General features: G+C 36.4%; 1 protein-coding gene across 1 annotated transcript in view; it reads left to right on the forward strand.

Annotated features, from left to right (window-relative positions):
- LOC140518612 (teneurin-2-like) overlaps positions 1–17,402 on the forward strand; it is a 434,584-nt gene that overhangs the window by 162,547 nt on the left and 254,635 nt on the right. The window lies entirely within an intron of this gene.

The raw sequence follows: 17,402 nt of genomic DNA on the forward strand, positions 1-17,402 counted from the left end.
GAAAATTGAGGCTAAGTGAAATTACCAGACATGCCCATGGTCATGGAACTAGTAAGTGCTGGAGGGAGGATTTGAACCTGTGCCTCTCTTGACTCTACTTTTTGCCCTCTGCCCCATCTTGGTTTTACTGACTTTCTTCAAAATTCAACTCAGACCCTGCCTTTTGCAGGAAATGTTTCCCAGTCCTCTTAGCTGCTGGCACCTTCCCCTCTCAGATCACCTGAGAGAAGATCATCATCTTCTCTGTATCTTGTATACCTACTTATTTCTTTGGTGTCTTCTCTAAAAATAGAAGATTCTTGAAGGCAGAGCTGTTTTTACCTTTCTCCATGTCTTTGAAGCTCAGCACAGTGTACCTGCAACAAAATCAGTGCCACACACACACACACACACACACACACACACACACACACACACACACATACATCCTCTCACACACTTGTTGGCTCACTGTCTGACAGAATCTAACCTTCAGGAAGATAAAGCATCCTTAGTCCATCCTGTAAGTGATATAATTAATGGTAGGAGTTGAGACTAAAATCCAGATCTCCTCTTCCCAGGGCCAGAGCATGTTCTTAAAAACGTCAAGGAGTTTACAGCCTGTTATTTGTCTTGAGGGGCGTTCCTGATTATAATAACATCAGGGACCTAAAGCTAATAGGACCATAGACTCATCTCTCTGTAGCAGTGCACGGGGGATGTTGAAAGAGGTTCATTTCCCTCAAATGACCTTAGTAAAACATTCATAGAGTACTGACAAGTATTTTGAATTTATGCAAAAGGGAGCGTAGCTTAAATGTTTTGATATATTGCGAACAGTTTATAGAAAATCCCCCCCAAAAGATTGCAAAGCTCATTTGAATCTTATATTAGTCCTCTGAGAATTGGTAAGAAATAGCTTTAGATTTTTTTCCAAATGGATAAAATGAGGCAGAAATTAAATTACTGAATTTCAGATTTCTAATGCCAGACCTGCAATTTTAACTACGAGAGATATTTCATATTTCTTAATTTATAAATAAATAAAGCTGTTGTGAAAATCATTAAAAAAAACAACCTTTCAGAATTGTTACAATCTTAAGCTGAGTCCTGGGATGGCAGTTTATATGTTTTCCTTACTGATTATGAATAGTAAAATGAATTAAGTCAATCTTTCAGCATTTTTTTTTTTTGTTAAACCGTGTTGAATTTTATTCTAGTTAACAGCTTGACAGCTGTAGTTTTTTAACTTTTTTTTTTTTTTTGCTAAGGATTTTAGTATGGCTGGTGGTGCTTTGTTTGTTTTGTTTTGTTTTGGGGGGGTACTAGTGGTTATTGACATTTTAACAGGGATAGGACTGAACTCGTGATTTCACTGGTCTAGGTAACTCCTTGGTGAGAAACTCTCTCTACTAAAGTTGGTTAGTATCTTTTCTGATGTAGAATCTTAAGAGTTGCCTAGAACAGTGAGAGATTAATTGCCTTGCTTAGGGTCAACTAAGTCAGTATGTATCAGAGGTAGAATGGACTGTTAGTCTCCCTGGCTTCAAGGCCAGGTAAGTATGCATTATGGCAGTGTCACTTTGATTTTTTCATTAAATTTTATAAACTCTTGGAAACTTTATCCATTTCCTCAAATTCAATTATATCTGTTCTGCCTATCATTTTCTGAGAGCTAGTTAACTCCTTTATACAATTAACCAAAGCATTTTGACAGTGTGAGTCACAGATGGTATGTGTGAGAGGTAGTCCATACCTGTTATTTCATATGAGTCCTTCCAGTGTAGAAACTCCTTTCTTTAATGTAGATCTCTTACTCTAATATGAAACACATTCTTAGAATCTAAGGTCATAGATGTAGAGAGAGTGTCTTACAGGTGACCTTTACTCCAAACATTCTTCTTTCAATGGATGAGATAATTGAGGTTCAAAGCAGATTTCTCTGAGATTACCACAACTCATTAAAGTTATCCCTTCCACAATGTGAGAGTTAGGGGCACAATGCCCCCCATGATCTGGAAAATCTGTAAATTTTTTGGCCCTCCCTTCATGCCAGAGAAGAAGTCTAAATTGTTCCTTTTTCTCTTATGGGATGTTTACAGTACCTTATTGTAAAATTTGGGGTAAGTATTTGATCATAGGCCCTGTGTTGTATTCTGGCTTTCATATGTCATCTGTGCCTTCCTCACAACTCCCCCCAAATTCCCATTTCATTTCTAATGTTGACCTGCAATATATATCGAAACCGTGATGGGGAAAATTGTGATGTGGAAAGGATGGCTATAGTTGGAGAGCTGGGTTCTAAAATGTAGGCTCTCCAATTGCAAATGTAACCCTTCTTTCTTGACCCTATGAGAAGGTTGAGACTGTGAGTTTAAATGACAATGCCCTGATCACACAGCCAGTGTGTGCCAGAAGAGGGCTTAAGCCTCCCTCTTTTTGACTTCAAAGTTTGCCCTCTATCCATTATTCCAACTCCCTCCCTAACAAGCTCATGTAGCTGTGTTAATGGTCCTAATGGCCTTCATTTACTCTCAGGCAAACTCATGTATTTTCACAAGCACCTTTTCGGCTTAATGGTCTAACTCTATGGAGGAGATTTCAGTCCAAATAGAGCTGAGGAACACATTATGGCAGGCTGATAAGAAGGGTATTTGGGGACCGCTGAGGGTTTTGTTCTCTAACAAAACTTGGCAGTTGCCAGTTCTGCCTGCTTACAGGACTGGCAGTAGTGGGGTGATATTTCCCTGTATTACAGGGTTTTATACTGTATTGTGATTCTTTCTCAATGAATAGGATAAACCACATTTATATTTCACTGGAAAACCAAACCCAGTAAAGAACAGATTTAGAGATGAGCGCAATGGTCACAAAGCAGTGGCTCCCTCTTCTCTCTCCACCTCCTTCCCCCATTTGGAGAAATCATTTGTCTTGTTTGGATTTGTCGCCTATTCCTTCACCACTGTCATTCTGTTTACAGTTCAGTCTTTGTGTGTTCTTTTACTTTTGTCATTGACCCATAATTTTAAAAACCTATTTTAAGCTGTAGCAAACCAGTAATACAGTGAAGATTGTGAAGAGCCCAGAATAAATGGAGCTCAACATTCTATAGGGGGAATCTTACCTGGTATACAGGACCAGGACCAAATGTACAGAGAAAAATCAATTTTAAGGGAAAAGCTACAATTCAACCTACATGTATATATTTATGTGTGTATAGGTATACATACGTGTGTGTATGCAATTGCATGTATATATTATATGTATAAACGCATATGTGCAGATAGCTGTATATGCATATACATAATATATGTGTACATGTAATTATATGTGTACACATATGTAAAGATATACATGCGTATGCATATATTTATATATGTATATGTAGTTAAGTTCCATTTGTAGAATGTTTTATAGTCTCAGTATTTTTTTCTACCTAAAAGACAATTAACATCTCAATGTTGCTCTGTATTTATTATAGGCATAGAATGAAAGGATTTATTTGAAAGGAAAAAAAAAAGAAAATAAGTTCTATTTACAACTGGGACAGATGACTAGAGCTTTAAAAGCTAACATTGATTGTTTTAAAATTTATTAGTTGTCTGATTACAAAGAAGAGTTAGGCTGCTTAAATAACAGAGCCCTGATCAGATTTTTTTTTAACAGTGAATTAATTTAGGATTATAAATGTATTTCTTTCTACATATGTATTATATGAGTGTAGATACTTAATGACACATTAACAGGAGACCTTTTGGAGTTAATACTATAACCCAAAGAAGTGACTGACGGAAGTGATTTCTTGACAAACAACTGGAGAACACCACTGTGTTCTCATTCCTCTCCAGGACCTCATGAGTCTCTGGATATTCTCTACCATGCCACAGGAGCCTTCTCACCCTGGAAATTCATTCTATTTCTGGACTTTTCACACTGGAAATATACTTCTCCCTTGCAGCTCCTTTTTCTGATTGGCTAGTTCTCCCCAGAAGTTCTCTTTTAAGGAAAATGCTCAGGCTACACCTGTATTCATTGTTTTCCAAGATACTGGACTTTCTCTTCCATTACCATCCTCACTTCCCTCACCTTCTCCTGCCCCATTTTCTGCTTCATTTTAGGGGTTATCTCACAGCATCAGAATGTAAGCTGCTTGAGGACTTTGACTATCTTTATTTCTGCATGCATTTGTCTTCTCAGCACTTAGCACAGTGCCTGGTACAGACTAAGAGCGAATAAATGCATTGACTGGCTGATCACTGAATATTTGAGGGGCAAGTAAGGCTTCATTTTTTTCAAACAATACTTAGAATACATATGTGTGTGCCTGTCCACATAGACAGGAATAAATATAAAAATGTAAGTCCAGAAAGGCTTCTATAGGTCATCACCTCTAACCCCCTTATTTGACAGATAAGGAGTCTGAGACTCAAACTGTGTAAATTACTCAAAGTCACATAGGGAGTAAGAGAAAGAGATGGGATCCAAATACAGCTTTCACTGTTCTTTCCTCTACACACTTATGCCTTTGTCTCCCCTTTTTCTTCCAATTTTACTCCTTTTTATTTTTATTCTTCTCTCTTTACCTTCCCTCCTTCCTTCTCTTTCTCTGTAATATGACATATATGTAAGTATATGATGTAATATCCTATATTATAAATATATTATATCTACATATGCACATACTCAAGAATAAATGCATATATGTATGTACACAGCTAAATGTATGTGTATATACACATAGAAACATGCATATATACACATGTATACATATGTGTATGTGTGTGTGTTTATGTATGTATCTTCTGGACCACTGAGTTGCCTGAACAGATGGGACAGAAGATTAGCAACATTACCTTTGGAGAAAAATAAAAGCTATACTTAAAAGTATTTGATTCGTGTGGAAGAGAGACTGTATTTAATTTGCTTGGCAAACAATTTTTGGAGGTCAAGACCAAAGATCATGGGTAGAAGTAACACACACACATATACACACGTATACGTGTGTATATGTGTGTGTGTGTATATTTGATTTGGTGTAAGGACAAAACTCCAAGAAGTGTATCCCCAAAACAGATTGCCTTAAGAAAAATTGAGATATATGTCACTGGAAGTAGTCAAGCAAAGACTTATAGGAGATAATGTAGAGAAAACTCTTGTTCATTATGTTAGACAAGATAATCTCTGAGTTTCTGTCACTATCAAGATGTAGACATATGCATTTGGCCTTCTAAAGACATAAACTCTGTACAGTTGTTTATATATAAAATAGATTGGTATGTCAGTGATCAATGGCAGGGGAAGAAATCCAGTAGTTTAGGAATGATAATACCAGTTCATGTGCTTTCCTAAGTCTATTCTCTTCCCATGAAGACTGTACTATTTAAAGAATTTTCTTATATATGTCAATTGTGAATATGTAATGATATACTGATTTTCTTGTGTCGTTTATAAAAATGTTCAAGATGTTTTGTTAGGTGCTGAGGACTTGGAGTAAATGTAAATGTTTGACTACATGTAATTAAAATATATTCTAAAGGAACTTGACATCTAGTAAGGAAAATATGGATATATCCACTGAAAACTATGACAGAAAGCAGCATGTGAAGACTACCATAAAAGGATGTATGAATGCTGTGCTGTGGCATGACTAAGACTTCAGCAAGTGGAAAGAATGTCATAAACCAAACCGTAAAGGACATAAAAACCACAAGGTATATGTAGACTAAGAGTTCAATCTGACTAGAATATAAAATATGAGTAGAGAAATAATAGAAGATAAAGTAAATTGGGGCTAGATCACGAAGGGCCTTGAATGCCAGATGAAGAAAACCACTGACAGATTTTGATCCAGGAACATGAGATGATCCAGAGAAAAGATATAGTCCTGGCAGTCTTCTGCATAAGAAACGTGCGAATGGATGAAATGGCCAAACGAAAATGTGCAAAGAAGGAAAAGAATGGCAAGGCATGAAATTATGGGTGCTTATACTTAGAGGATTGATGGAAGAAGTAAAGCCAGTGAAGGAGACAAAGGAGTGAGATATTCAGAAGAGAGAGACAGAGACAGAGACAGAGGACAGAGAGAGATGCACATAGAAACATACAGAGACAGTGATAGACAGACAAAGACAGAACAAAAATGAACTTGTAGTTAGTGAATAAGAAACTTCTCAGAGAAGTTGGTATTCAGTTGGCTTTGAAGAATAAGGAGAGGTTCAAAGGTCTGGAGGCAAACAGATGACATTCAAGTTGCCCTTTTGTGACTTGTTTAAACTTGTAACCAAAATCTCCTATATGTGTTGGTTTCCCCCATTAGAATGTCACCTTTTGGACAGCAGTTTCTTTTCTATTTGTATCCCCATTGCTCAGCAAAGTGCTTTGTACACAGTAAGCATTTAACAGATTATTTCTTTTCCTTCATTCCTTTGTTCATTTATTCATCCAGCAATTCATTATTTTTTTCCTTTCATTTTACCTGGATAAGCATGACGGAGACCTGTGGGGGAAGCAGACAATTTGTGTTTTGTTCTGAATCCTCCGCACTTCAGTTACCATCCTTGTATCATTATCTGGACTACCCAAATAATCATAGGAAAAATACAATCATGTAATTTCTGTATCTTTGTTTTTGGGGACAGTTTGGAAGATATAGAGTTTTCTTTAGTTATTACTGGTCATTCAGGTACTCTTAAAATGTGTAAGTCATTCCAGATGGTGGTGAGGATGTCTTCAGTAGTTGCTTAAGCATTCATACTGCTCCATTTTTACATTTAATTGCATCTTTGCATGATTTGGTTCTTTAAAAAGTTAGTTTATTCATGATGGGTCCAATTCACATGAAAGTCAAGACATTTCTCTGCGATGTCATTGGTCCTTTTTGAAGACAAAAGACAAATAACAAAACAAAAACAACAGCATTCGTAACAAAGCAGAACTTGGTCAGTTTGGGATATGCTTTTGCAGGTAAACGTAGTTGCTGTTGTGCTAGGAAATGCAACTTACTAAGCAACATATTTACAGAGACCACCAGGAAATAGTTTTCATTCAAGAGCAGCGTTCCTTTCTGTTTGTTTGTTTGCAATGATAAGAATCTATTTAGTTTTGCAGGAGCCAGAAATGTTTCAGAAATTTGTAGCTGCTATAAAAATGTTCCCTTTTTAAATTAAGCCCTCAATGAGAATTAGGGTGTTTTAAATTGAGCAGAGGCAATTGTCTATAGGGGATTCAAAAAGCAATTTATATTGCAGCTTTTCCAAAAACTAAATAGCTGTAGTGAAAACAGCATTGCTTTTTCTTCAGGTTCTTTGAAAATTCACTTTATTAATACATGCCCAAATTAATGGTTTGAAACTTTCATACCCTTCTAACTATGAGTCAATAGCCCATCAGTACCTGGAAGAGTGATTTGAAGCATTTATCTTACTACAATGAAACTGTCATTTAGGAAACCATTAAAACATAACCTTAAAATTAACATCGTGAACCTACAAGGAAACATTAAATGGGGAAAAAAGAGGAATGGCCTTGTGAAAGGAAAGGACTTCCTTTAGAAAGCAAGCGTAAAAACATGCCCACAAATGAATAATAATTTTAATGAGACTGATCTCGGAGCTGTTCACTTTCACTTGCACTAATACAGCCATGAAATATTAGATGGTGAGGATACATTAAAATCTAAGTTCACATTGGAGACCATTTATATTAAGCAAAGAGGTGGCATGTCACTAACCTAAGAACAAGAACATCCCTAGCACTCCGCATTACTTCACCCGAGACAGGTAGCTCTTCTGGGATGAACAAAGAACAATGCTCTCAGCAGATCCACCTCTGGGCAAAGGAAGGAAGGCATGGCTTGTCTTAGCACTCTCAGATTTCCTTCTCATCCCTCTCCAAGGTTCATAATTCTCTATATTCCCCCTCCACCCCCCACCCCTACCTGTGCTTCTGGATCCTCCATTCATACTAAAGTGTAAATGACTCCTAATGGCTATCCAATAATGTCATTTATATTTTAGCCTTAATCAAACCTTACAAAGGAGAGATCTGTAGAAGATGTTAGAATTTTACTCACCACCAGCAAGTGGAAGGGAGTTGGATTTCTGCTTTTTTTTTTCTTTAGGGAAGGGAATAGGGAATAATCACTTAGAGTTTGACATATGCTGAACACTATGCTAAGCATTTTACAAATATTATCTCATTTGATCCTCACAACAGCCTGGCTTACAGTTGAGGAAACCTTGACTAAACATAACAGCGATAATAATATCTATCATTTATGCAGCACTTACTAAGTTCCAGGCATTGTGCTAAGTGTTTTATGATTATGATCCCTTTAAATCTTCCCCAAAACCCTCGAGGTAGGTGCTGTTACTGTCATTATTTTACAGACAAGGCAACTGAGGCAAACAGAGGTTAAGTGACTTGCCCAGAATTACACAACTGGTAAGTATCCGAGGCTGGGTTTGAACTTGGTTCTTCCTGACTCTAGGTCTGGTGCTGTACCTCCTGTGCCACTTAGCTTCCTCTAGAGCTGACTGTTCAGAATTGAGGCCTGTCTGGCATCCTGAAATCACTTCATATTAAGCTTATTTTCCAGCTTCTAGAATCTCCCCTCTCTAATCCATCTTACGTATCACTGCCAAAATAAGCTTCCTAAGGCACACATTTGGTCCATGCCATTAATTGCTCAAGAGCCTGCCTCAAGTCTCTCCTCATTCCATTCCATCCTTCATTCAGCTGCCAAAGCGATCTTCCTAAAGTGTGACCCTTACCATGTCACACACATACCTCCCCTTCTTGTCCCCCTGCTCACATACACACTCAATAAATTCCAGTGACTTCCTAAAAATTCTAGGATAGAAATGGAACTTTTTAATTTGCTATTTAGTCTTCAAAAACTTCCTACCTTTCCAGTACACTTATACTTCACTCCTCTCCATGTTCTCTACAATCAAGCCATACTGGCCTTTATTGTCCTCTTCCCTTCCCCTAGGAGACCTTGGTGCCTTTTCACTGGCTTGTCCCTAAAACCTAGAATGTTCTTCAGTCACACCTATGCCTCCTAGCATCCCTTGTTTCCTTCAGAACTCAAGAGGCATTTCTTGGTTTTACCAATTTCAAGATTACCTTCTATTTGATTGTTACATGTCTTATATATTCATTCATACATATACATGCATGTGTATGTGTGATTATGTGTGTATACACACATATACATTGTATATGTGTGTATATATGTTAACAAACATGTATACATGTATATACATACACAAACATATATGTCTGCCCCATTAGGATCTAAGCATCTTAGTAAAATCAAACTATTTTGGTTTTATCATCATAACTCTAGTGTATATCCCAAGGCTTGGAACATAGGAATTAATAGATGCTTGTAAATTGGTTGACTGGTCAAAACGAAAACTGAATTTGAATAGAACAGAATTCATTAGTATTATTAAGAAAATAGAGATGAAGATTATTTAAAATTCAAGTAATATAAGGGAGATGTTTGGGGAAATTATGTGTTTTGTTATGTATTTAGGTGATCCTAGAAAATAAATAAAAATAGAGAATGTATGGGATCAGAGGAGTGTTAATCATGTTGCAGAAATGAGATATAATAGTTGGACTGCCTGAGTGATACTTTCCAGGATAAGAAAAGAGTGATAAGAAAACCTTGTCTTGTCATAATTTTTGTGAAGGACTTATGAGAACACTTGAGCAAAAATCACATAGGAAGAAAAACTGAAAAGAATTTTCATCTGTTGATGGAAAGGAGTGCATTTGCCATTTAATATTAGTACAAACATTTTGCATTTTGATTAGCATTTTGATATTTGGATTTATGATCTCACTGGTGTGCTCTCTCTTCACTGGTACAGATTGCAGCCTGTTTGTACCCTCTCATGTTTTATGTGATTCTTGTCCATTAACCCTCAACTGAGGATTTGCTGATGTTGCTAGAGTCCTTCCTCTTGTTTGGTCTTTTAATGTTTCATGGATACCCATGAAAAATTTAAACTACCTCTCCATTATTCCTTGTCTCACTGCATGACTTGTGAGTCTCATTTTTTTTTACATGTCCCTCATGATTTCTTTCATTTTACTTCTTACATGAAAGTCATCTTTGGGAATGTGTTGCAAGCTCTTTACATGCACCCTTTTCATTGACTTTTGTGGTCAGTTTTAATTTTGACTCATGATTTCATGGTCTTCATGATTTTCATCCATATAGCATAATAAAGGGGGCAGCTAGGGGTGCAATGGATGAAATGCCAGTGCTGGAGTCAGGAGGACCTGAGTTCAAATCTAGTCTCAGACACATACTAACTCTGTTACCCTGGGCAAGTCATTTTACCTGCTTTGCCTCAGTTCATCTGTAAAAATGAGCTGTGGAAGGAAATAGCAAACTTTTCTCCAGGATCTTTGCCAAGAAAAGCCTAAATGGGGTCACAAAGACATGACTAAAACAACCCAACAACCACAAGAATTATGAAGACGATGATGGTGTTAAAAAGTGACCTTTTGAAGCAGGCAGCAGTTTGGAACCACTGAACATGCCACACAAGTTCCTAAATGTGATATAGCCTCCTCTCCTCCTATTCAGTCTTGGGCATGTTTCATTCTGTAGTTGTCATCTTTATCCAAAACATATGTTGTGATAGACTAACTAAATGTCCAGCTCCATGTGATAGCCTGTGAAGTATGCAGGGCTCATTCATTTTTTTCTCCATGTGACTAATTTTTGAAATTATGTTCTATAGCTAAAGATGCTGTTGCTACTAGCAACATCTTGTAAGCATTTCAATTTGACACAAAAGGCAGGCCTGTCCATGTTTCCCCTGCTTATGCTTGCAGTCTGACTAGCTATCACTGCTCTTTGCCAGCAGGCTTCTCTAGCCAGGAGCATCACGGCCAACCACACAGATTCCCTCATGTCTGATTGTCTCAGTCAGGCCTAAGGTTTGTGACACTGCCCTTTCTCAGCCACTGACAGGGAGGTTGCTATGGTTCAAATAATCCTTCTGGCACTTTTGGATAAGTTTCTCTTAATTTCTCAAAACCCATCACCCTTCTTTGGTCTACCATACATTATTGATGTTAATCTCATTCCATGATCTGTTCAAACTGAAGATAATTCACCAGGGGAAAAAAAGATGAAGAAAAAGAGAAAAATGAAAAAGGAGTATGGATATTTTATCTCATGGGCATATAAAATAGTCATTAACTATTGTAAAATATGTACTTTTTTGCCAATCCAGTTTTGAATTTTCCAACAGATTACAATTAATCATTCTCTATCCTTAGGTACAACTGGCATCATAGCATATTTGATCAAATTGTTTTGTAGGTATTATGTAACTGGCAAAATGACTGCTGTGTGAAGGGAGGAAAAGGTTTCACATAGTGGCAAGTCACTATAAAGTTACACTAAAATCTCTGGTAAGAGGATAAAAGTATTGAAATGAAAAATGCTAGTAATACATTACAAAATTGTCCTTTTGCTAGAAGGAATTATAATTTGTGTAACTAGTTTTTTAGTACCTGAAATAGGATAAATATTCACTTCAAAAGTTTCAAAGGACAATCACTGTCTCACCATAAATCTAAAAAGAGACAAAATCATAGCGTGTTCAGCAGACTGTATACTTGAAGAATTGCTATATATGATCAGATACCACTCCTCTGCTTAATTGAGTATATGTGACAATTTTGAGGTTTTAAGTGACATATTTCAAAGTAGAAAATAGCAGTAATAGATTTCATCTTGAGAGCCAAAAACAAGAAATGATTATTGATTTGGAAAAATGGTTTATCAACAGCAAATATTTTGAGTGTTACAAAGAAACTGACAATTGATGTGGTCAAGGACTCATTAAATACCCAGCTATTGGAGAAAAAAAAATTTGAACCAACTATTAACTTGGTGACATCATCTTACTAATGGAACTTGATTTTTATAAAATCCAATAAAAAAGCGAAAGGAAGAAAGACAAAAATTAGTGGAGATGAATGGCTTATAAAATGAAGTGATTATTCTTAGGATTCATTATTAGCAGCAGCATTTCACAGCACCTTTAGAGAATTTGTTTAAATCTAATTTTCCATTTTTTTGAAAACTAGCTCTACAATTTGACCTATAAGGAACTCATTTGTTTTGCATAAGGTGTTTTCTTCATAGTTTGAAACTTGTCAATAATTCCTCTTTCCATGACCCTCTCTCATCTTATTGTGCAAACATGCCTTTTGTGGGATGTATTTTAAGAAATAACTACCATCGAACAGACAGTGTTTTCACAGGCCTTTGTCTCAAGCTTTCAGTAGCTGGTTTGATGGAGCATATTGCTGTAGTTATCACACAGGTTTCCATGTAAACATGCGCAAATACACATGCTATCCCCTCGTCCATCACTCCTTCCACCCCTACAAGCCTGTACACACACACACTCATACACACACGTGTATGCATGTGTGCGCACACCTCTGTTCTAAACAAAACTGCTGCTAACGATGGTAGATTAAGCTCGTGGCCTTGTTCATTAGGACAAACTCTATCAGAGTACACTTGCAAGTGTGTGCAGTGAATTGCATGCATAGTTCACATTATTGGCATCAGAACCGTGCTGAGGGAATTTTGCTAAAACTGTTTAGAGGCTCCCCATAATAGTTTCTTGTAATTGTTTCAGAATTGGTTTTCTGGGGTTTAGAGCTCTGTTTTTTTATTATTGCTGTTATTTATTAATCTCATTGTATGGCTGTCACAACTTATCCTAGATTAGCCACTGGGTTAAAAATAGAATCACTTCTCTCATCAAGAACTTTCATTATTCTCCCTCAAATGAAGGGCATGGTTTGGGAATAACCTTCTAGCATTTTTATTTATGTAGCATCGACACTAGTCTTCAAACCTGTTGCTCAGTTTGTTCACATAACTTCACCAGAGCAAACTAAACTTGGGCAATAGGAGTTAGCTATTATATTACACAGATAGGTACACTTAGCAATAAGGATAAGTTCCTCTGCATGGCTATGAAGAGCCATTATAAATAGAAAATTCTTTTCTAGGTTTAGTTTCCAAGTTTTTTTCCTGCATTGTAAGTGGGAGCTCTTGTAATCCTTTACACTTAATCAGAGGTAGTATATTGAAGTGAAAGGAGCAAAAGTTTTACAAGCAGGAGCCTTAAAATCTCAGGTCTACTACTTGTCAGTGTAGTGACAATGGGCAAGTTACTGCAAATCTCTGGGCCTCAGTTTCATAATCATATAAAATGGCTATAACTGATAATTACATAGTATCCTAAAATTGGTTATCTCATTGGAATCTCCCAGGTACTAACATCGCTAAGTGCTCCCTTTTATTTAGCATATGAAGGTTGCAAAACACTTAACATACATGATTTCATCAGATCTTCCTGAGATCCCTGTGAGACATGTGGGACTGCTTAACTGTCATGGACCTGTGATACAATCTGTGGTTATTTTTCTCAGTTTTGAGTTATGCTGTAGCAATGCTAGCTCCCGTTTGGTTGGCTTCAGTTTGAATACTTCCCTCCAAGGCTTGTGTTATTGTACACTGCTAGTGAAAAACTCCTGGTGGGGTAAAAACTTCTAATTTCCTGGTTTTTTAATACACTTATTTTAAATGTAAGGAAATTGAGATTTAGAATGGTTGAAAGATGTAGCCACAGTTACACAACTATTAAGTGTTACCTGTTATTTAAACCTATACCCCGTGACAGAGGATTTTTAACTGTATCCACACTGTCACACGTATATTTACTATCAACCCTACAAAATTGTTGTCTTGAAAGCACGTTGCAAATCACAAAGCACTAAAGGGACACAAGTTCATTTTTATGAAATTTAAAAAGAAAAACATATCTATTTTGACCATTCTTTGAGCTAATTCTTTTTATATTTTCTCTGCTTAATTAAAAGTGGAATAGAAAGGAAGTCTTATTGATAAAATGAGGATAGGATTTTTTTGTCATAGTACATTCAATGTTTAATGTGTTTTGCTTTAAAGATTAGAAATCAAAATTATTTTTTTTTGCCCTCTACAAAGGATTTTATACAAGTGTGAACAGAGTTTGAACCCCCTATTAAATGTAAGTTAAATGTTTTTAGTACTGAGTTTTGGTAGGTTTCAAATTTTCTTTTGTTTAATTTACGGAAAAGTCAAAGTGGTAAATATTTGTCAATTCAAAGAATAGTGATAATACCAACTATTATGGCTCTGAGTTTTAGAGTGCTGGACTTAGAGTCATGAAGACCTGAGTTCTAATTGATCCTCAGATACTTACTAGGTGTTTGACCCAGGGCAGGTAACTTAACCTCTGTTTGCCTCAGTTTCTCAACTGTAAAACTGGAATAATAGTAGCACCTGTCTCCCAGTTTCCCATGGTTGTTGTAAGGATCAAATGAAATAATATTTGTAAAGCTCAGTGCCTAATACATAGTAGGTACTTAAGTCTTTCCTTCCTCCTTTCCTACATTCACTTTTTCCTTCCTTCCTTTGTCCTTTCCTTCCTCTCTCTCTCTCTCTCTCTCTCTCTCTCTCTCTCTCTCTCTCTCTCTCTCTCTCTCTCTCTCTCCCTCCCTCCCCCCCTCCCCCTTGTTTCCTTTCTTTCTTTTCAGACACAAATTAAAACTTGACTGGCAACAAAGATGAGCTTCTCTTTATAGCTATGTGGAGGACCTTAATCTAGTTCAAAACACATCACTAGCTGGGGAAATGAGAATTGTCACTGAAATTCATTCCATCCCCTTTCTTTTCTGGGCAAAGATTAGCAGTTTTGAGTAATATCTATTTGTTTCTGGATGTGAGCTGTGGTGGGTACTGAGCTTGTTAACTTTAATTGGTGGAACAGTGATCATTTAGACTATTAACAGGAACTAGTCATGTGTTGTCAAAGAAACTGGCATAAATTGGGATCTCTCATTAAAGACCAATCAGCCATTTTCACATTTGAAAATTTGATGCCATTGGTTTCCTGATTTGATAGTAAACTGACCAGAAAATTCATATAATCCTTTTCCTAAGAGAGTCAGGAAAATAAAAAAGTCCATTTTACGAGCTTAAAATATTTGTATTATGAATTTTAACATAACTAGTAGGAGTACCATTATGAAGTGATTTAGCCAATGTTCCTTGAAAGTTAGGCAACAGGAAAGAGATCCATTCTATCTTAAGAAACCTATTTGGAATTCCAGTCTTTGCTTTCAAATATTTAGAACAGATTAAACTGAACTTAAACCAAACATGAATTAAAAGAGCTCAAATAATCAAATCAATTTGTGATATCATTTATGTAATCACTGTCTCTAATGATGCAGATTGTATCCCATTTATGTTTGGCCTTCTTGAGTAACTTCTTTCTATGCCATCCTGGAAGCTGATTACAGAGAGTGACTTGGTCTTCAAAAGGCTACCAGTGAAAAATACAAGCTAGGCTATCTATTGGTTATCCCTCATTCTTGTCACACAACTCGTTCACCTTTTTAAACTCAGGCATTTTTTTCTTTTTGGATGACATTCTTTATGCCACTTCTTTATTATTCCTTCCGTGTGACGTTACATGCTGTACAAGCCCACCATATGTCTCTCCATTGCCTTTTGTGTGATAATCAGTTTGTGTTATTCAAAGACTATGGTGTACCATAACTCATGTAAAACACCAAAAGACTATCAGTTTTTCAAAGAGGGGCCTTTGTCCCAGATATAACATAACTTTCTTTCCTCATCATATTCAGTTCTGGATGCAATAGTTCAATTCAGTAAACATTTATTAAGTGCCCACTCTGTGCCAGGCACTGAGGATACAAAAAAGAAAAAGACAGTCCTTGTCCTCAAAAAGCTTAGAATCTAATGGGGAAAAACAACACACAAAAGGAACCTGAAAAGTATGTCTGGGGGAGCCAAGAAGAAGGTATGTGGCATGAGAGCATGATATTCTATGGAGTCAAAAACAAGCAAAGATGCTAATGGAAGGTGGAAATCCAGTTTCAGTATCTTTCCAAAATACACACACACACACACACACACACACACACACACACACACACAGATGAGGATTATGGATTGTCAAACTTAACTATACTTTCCTTCACTTCATATATCTAATTATTTACCAAATTTTGTGGTTTCATATTCATATCTCTTGCAATACATTCCTTTTTCTTTACTCCCACATCCACCAAAACAGTTTGGTCCATGATTATTTATAACCTAGTATTACCATAGTCTCCTGTATGGTCTCTCCATTTTAAGTCTCTGTTCACTTTAATCCATCTTCAAACAGTTGGCAAAGTGCTTTTCCTAAATCCAAGTCTGACCACAGCACCCTCTTCCTCAATAAACTCCACTGTATTACCTGTTATTATTTCTAGGATGAAATACAACTCCTCTTTGGCATGTAAAGCTCTTCAAAACCTGCTCTCTTCTTGCCTTTTTATTCCTCTTACATTCCCCTTCTTGTACATTATGTTCCAGCCATTTCAGCATTCTACAGTAAACATTCTATCTCCTATCTTCATGTCTTTTTAAGAACTATTGCCCATGTTTGGTATATATGTCTTTGGCTCTTCCCCCTTGGTTTTCTTCAAGATACAGCTCAAGTGTCACTTCTGCATAAAGTCTTTCATAGCCCCAAACTCCCACAGTTGCTAGTGCTGTTTCTTCCATAACTATATATATTTTATTTTTATATATTCGGTATACACTTATGTATGTATATTTTTTTTTATTCCTACTACAGTGTAACTATTTTAAGAGCAAATATTGTTTCAATTTCAACTTTGCATCTCTGCTTCTCAGAGATATCTAAATGGCATCTGGCACACAGTCAAGCTGAAAAAAAAATTCTTGTTGATTGATTGGTTGATTCATCTAGGTAATGGGTATTCCTTATCTACTTTGTTTTTCCACTGCAAATTTTGGTTGAACTCCTTAGAAAGATTATGGTTATTTTGTGTTTGGGGCTGGATGCAATCTGCACAGTGTCATCCATAAGCAGGAACAACCGGAGGATTTTACCAATCGCTCAAATCACTCCTCACTGTAGGCTCTATATTGTATATCCTTCTTGACAATGGTGAACAACTTTGGGAAGCATATACGTTTCTCTTTTGTGCCTCACTTTATATCAATAATCAGAAGGTCATTGAAAATGATTTTCTCTGTTATATCTGTTACAAGTCTTAAAGAAGTCTGTCAACCTCATCCCTGAGCATGCTATTTGACCCTACTCCTATTTAATCTCATCATTTCAATTTCTAGGGAAATACAGAAACATGTTTGCATGTTGTCATTAATTAATACAATTTCAACATGTGTCTCAAATACTCAACAAAACTCAGAGGTCCTGCTCCAGGTCATCAAATATTATCTATGATTATATATGTATATATAGATATATATAGAT

The sequence above is a fragment of the Notamacropus eugenii genome, chromosome 1, assembly GCF_028372415.1.
Source record: "Notamacropus eugenii isolate mMacEug1 chromosome 1, mMacEug1.pri_v2, whole genome shotgun sequence".
NCBI classification, from domain to species: Eukaryota; Metazoa; Chordata; class Mammalia; order Diprotodontia; family Macropodidae; genus Notamacropus; species Notamacropus eugenii.